Consider the following 5166-nt stretch of genomic DNA (forward strand, 5'->3'; position numbering starts at 1 on the left):
TGCCCGTACGTATGTTCCAATGCTTGCCATCGATTATTATTAGTGCCCGTACTATGTTCCAATGCTTGCCACCGATGATTCTTAGTGCCCGTACGTATGTTCCAATGTTTGCCAATGATGATTGTTAGTGCCCGTACGTATGTTCCAATGCTTGCCACCGATGATTGTTAGTGCCCGTACGTTCCAATGCTTGCCACCGATGATTGTTAGTGCCCATACGTATGTTCCAATGCTTGCCACCGATGATTGTTAGTGCCCGTACGTATGTTCCAATGCTTGCCACCGATGATTGTTAGTGCCCGTACGTATGTTCCAATGCTTGCCACCGATGATTGTTAGTGCCCATACGTATGTTCCAATGCTTGCCACCGATGACTGTTAGTGCCCGTACGTATGTTCCAATGCTTGCCACCGATTATTGTTAGTGCCCGTACGTATGTTCCAATGCTTGCCACGATGATTGTTAGTGCCCGTACTTATATTCCAATGCTTGCCATCGATGATTGTTAGTGCCTGTACGTATGTTCCAATGCTTGCCATCGATGATTGTTAGTGCCCGTACGTATGTTCCAATGCTTGCCGCCGATTATTGTTAGTGCCCGTACGTATGTTCCAATGCTTGCCACCGATGATTGTTAGTGCCCGTACGTATGTTTCAATGCCTGCCACCGATGCTTGTTAGTGCCCGTACGTATGTTCCAATGCCTGCCACCGATGATTGTTAGTGCCTGTACGTCTGTTCCAATGCTTGCCGCCGATTATTGTTAGTGCCCGTACGTATGTTCCAATGCTTGCCACAATGATTGTTAGTGCCCGTACGTATGTTCCAATGCTTGCCACCGATGATTGTTAGTGCCGGTACGTATGTTCCAATGCTTGCCACCGATTATTGTTAGTGCCCGTACGTATGTTCCAATGCCTGCCACCGATGATTGTTAGTGCCCGTATGTATGTTCCAATGCTTGCCACCGATTATTGTTAGTTCCCGTACGTATGTTCCAATGCTTGCCACCGATTATTGTTAGTTCCCGTACGTATGTTCCAATGCTTGCCACCGATGATTGTTAGTGCCCGTAAGTATGTTTCAATGCTTGCCACCGATTATTGTTAGTGCCCGTACGTATGTTCCAATGCCTGCCACCGATGATTGTTAGGGCCCGTACGTATGTTTCAATGCTTGCCATGATGATTGTTAGTGCCCGTACGTATATTCCAATGCTTGCCACCGATGATTGTTAGTGCCCGTACGTATGTTCCAATGCTTGCCACCGATGATTGTTAGTGCCCGTACGTATGTTCCAATGCTTGCCACCGATTATTGTTAGTGCCTGTACGTATGTTCCAATGCTTGCCACCTATTATTGTTAGTGCCCGTACGTATGTTCCAATGCTTGCCACCGATGATTGTTAGTGCCCGTATGTATGTTTCAATGCCTGCCACCGATGCTTGTTAGTGCCCGTACGTATGTTCCAATGCCTGCCACCGATGATTGTTAGTGCCCGTACGTATGTTTCAATGCTTGCCACCGATTATTGTTAGTGCCCGTACGTATGTTCCAATGCTTGCCACCAATTATTGTTAGTGCCCATACGTATATTCCAATGCTTGCCACCGATGATTGTTAGTGCCCATACGTATGTTCCAATGCTTGCCACCGATTATTGTTAGTGCCCGTACGTATGTTCCAATGCTTGCCACCGATTATTGTTAGTGCCCATACGTATGTTCCTATGGAATCCCAGCAGATATTTTATAAGGGCTTTTTACCTTCCAGCAGGTTCTTAGTCATAAACAAGTTATATAAAGCGCCACGTGCATGAAGCGCCCGGCATATCTCACGTGCTTCATAAAGGAGTAAATGCTCGTCACCGCCACATGCTAATAAAAGAAAAGCATGCATGCATGTGCTAAAGTGGAGAGAGATAAAGTACCAACCTCCCCGCCGGACAAGCGGCGGGCAGTCTCTCAGGCGCTCAGTAATCTGCGATGTTCGCAGTTTACAGAGCAAACCTGAATCAGGCCCGATGTGCACAGCAGTGCGCGTAACACATCTGTGGTCCTGGGAGCATTTACACATTATACTTTGGGATCACATCACACGGAATATTGATACATCTCCCCCTATGCATCCTGTACAATGAACACAATGACAGCGGCAAGTAATAAGTAGGGATCATTGTGGTGAGTCCGGGCTGGATGTGACAAACGCCGGCAGAATGACGATTACCCAGATTAACCTCTTAGTGAATGGCGTCGTTCAGCATTAATGGGCATCTCCTTCCATTCAGGGCCCCCACCTGCTCCTCCGTCCATCACAGCTCCTTCTCCCTTCCTGCTTCCCCCTCCCCTCGCCTGCCCATGACACTACACAACTGTTTAGTATCAGAATAAGGCGATGTCACCGCATCCCAGAGACAGGATACGCGCTCCCCAATGTCATCTCCAGCCAACAGCCCCTCGCTCGTTAACACTCTAATTACCGGCGCTCACAACCAATCCGTCAGATCTAAGTGTTAGGCACAACCCTGTCGGTCCCACTGGGTTGTGGGCCCACTGCCTGCTCTGGGATCAGGTTCCAGACTGTGCACTTGAATTATACATTATATATCTTGCACCCAGGTATGGAAGTAGTGCTCTGGCAGTGAAGGGGTTAGTCACATGCATACTGTGTTCTTGAACTGTTTTACATGCTTGTGTCTGTGACACGTGTCCTCTAGTACGAAAGGGGTTAATCCTGTGAGGGTCTGGCCTTGGAGACACTGCATACATTGTAGGCATTTTTGTCAATGTAAGGGTTAATTGTTAGTGCCAGTGGGCTTTGCCAGTGAATGAGTTACATAACTGTGCCAATCGGGCATAGCAGTGAGTGGGTTAAATACCTGTGTCTATAGGTCTGGTAGTGATCGGGTTGAATACCTGGCAGTGCAGAGGTTAAACACCTGTGCCCAGGGCTGTGTCTGGCATTGCAGGGGTTAAGCACCGTTGCCCAGGGGCTGTCTCGCAGTGCAGAGGTTAAGCACCTGTGCCCAGGGCTGTGTCTGGCAGTGCAGAGGTTAAGCACCTGTGCCCAGGAGCTGTGTCTGGCAGTGCAGGGGTTAAGCAGCGTGCCCATGAGCTGTATCTGGAATGCAGGGGGTAAGCACCTGTGCCCAGGGCTGTGTCTGTCAGTGTAGGGGTTAAGCACCTGTGCCCAGGGCTGTGCCTGGCAGTGTTGGAAATAAGCACCTGTGTCCAGGGCTGTGTCTGGCAGTGCAAGGGTTAAGCACCTGTGCCCAAGGTCTGTGTCTGGCAGTGCAGAGGTTAAGCACGTGCCAAGAGCTGTGTCTGGCAGTGCAGGGGTTAAGCCCCATGCCCAGGAACTGTGTCTGGCAGTGTAGGGGTTAAGTACCTGTTCCCAAGGATGTGTCTGGCAGTACAGGGGTTAAGCACCTGTGCGCAAGGTCTGTGTCTGGCAGTGCAGAGGTTAAGCACTTGGGCTGTGTCTAGCAGTGCAGGGGTTAAGCACCTGCACCCAGGAACTGTGTCTGGCAGTGCAGGGGTTAAGCCCCGTGCCCAGGGAGGTGTCTGGCAGAGTAGGGGTTAAGCACCTGTGTAGGGATGGCCATCGAACATCGATGATTAGAAATCATTGATGGTTCATGGCCGATGTTGAATAGTTTTGCCATCGATGGGGGAGAACCAGATGGTTTCCCACTATCGATGTTAAGCTTAAACGAATAGTTTCCTTTTTGCTTTTTCACTAAGGAGCCGGGACACTGAGCTTAGCTCCGCCCCCAACACCCGTGAAGCCTAGCCCCCGTATTTTGATTGGCCCACAGGCAAATCAATCAAAGAAAATGGCTGATCATCTATATGTAGAAACATCGATGGTCATCCATTGAATAGAAGTACACTATCAATGGTCAGTTGCACTTTTGCCATCGATGGCAAAGGCAACGATGGCCATCCCTACACCTGTGCCAAGAGCTGTGTCTGGCAGTGCAGGGGTTAAGCCCCGTGCCCAGGAACTGTGTCTGGCAGTGTAGGGGTTAAACACCTGTGCCCCGGGATGTGTCTGGCAGTGCAGGGGTTAAACATGTGCCCAGGGCTATGTCTGACAGAGTAGGGGTTAAGCACCTGTGCCCAGGGCTGTGTCTGGGGGGGGCCCTCTCACTTGTCATTACTGGCTGCAAACTGCAGGGGAGAATATTAATTACACTGTCAAAACACAGTAAGGGCAATATAAACTTGGTCAACGTGTAACTGTAGATGGGGGGGGGGGGGGGGGAATAGTATATATATATATATATATATATATTTATATAACCACATTAAAAGCCTGTGTTTGTCCCTCTGTACCTTACTCTGTAGGAGCCCTGACAGGCTCAGGGCTGCCTCTGATTAAAAACCATCCCATGACGAGGCCGCTGCTGCTGTCCTCCATGGGCCAGAGAAGCATATGATGAGCTCAGCACAAGTCTCTCAGCCTCTGATCTCTTGTGCAAAGTCTCATGGGACTTAGTCAACTCCCAGTAATGTATTGCACACTTGTGCAGTCAGTCTGCCTTGGCTCCTGATGCTCAGCACCATTAATCATTGTCACATTGGCAGATAGGTGAAGCTACAGCACTACCCCACTGCCATGCACAAAACCTTTAGGTAAAAAAAAAAAAATATTAAAAAAATAAAAATACATGCCAACCACAAGGGGACCCTAGACAGAGGAGGGCCCAGGGAAACTGACCCCCTGTGCCTCCCCCTTAATCCGGTCCTGAGTGCAGGGGTTAAGAATCTGTGCCCAGGGCTGTGTCTGGAGAGAAAGGGTTAAGTACCTGTGCCCAGGGCTGTGTCTGGCAGTGCAGAGGTTAAGCCCCTGTGTCAGGGCTGTGTCTGGCAGTGCAGAGGTTAAGCCCCTGTGTCAGGGCTGTGTCTAGCAGTGCACGGGTTAAGCACCTGTGCCCAGGGGCTGTGACTGGCATTGAAGAGGTTAAGCCTCTGTGTCCAGGGATGTGTCTGCCAGTGCAAGGGTTAAGCCCCTGTGCCCAGGGCTGTGTCTGGCAGTGCATCCCCGGGGTGTCTGTCTGGCTCCGGCAGCGAAGGGGTTACTTCCCTATTTCTGGAATTTTTGGAATTCAGAACCTTGAAGTCGGACTGTACCAACACACAGACAGGTCTGCGGGGGGAGG

Source organism: Crinia signifera, chromosome 9, assembly GCF_055691185.1.
Source record: "Crinia signifera chromosome 9, ASM5569118v1, whole genome shotgun sequence".
NCBI lineage: Eukaryota > Metazoa > Chordata > Amphibia > Anura > Myobatrachidae > Crinia > Crinia signifera.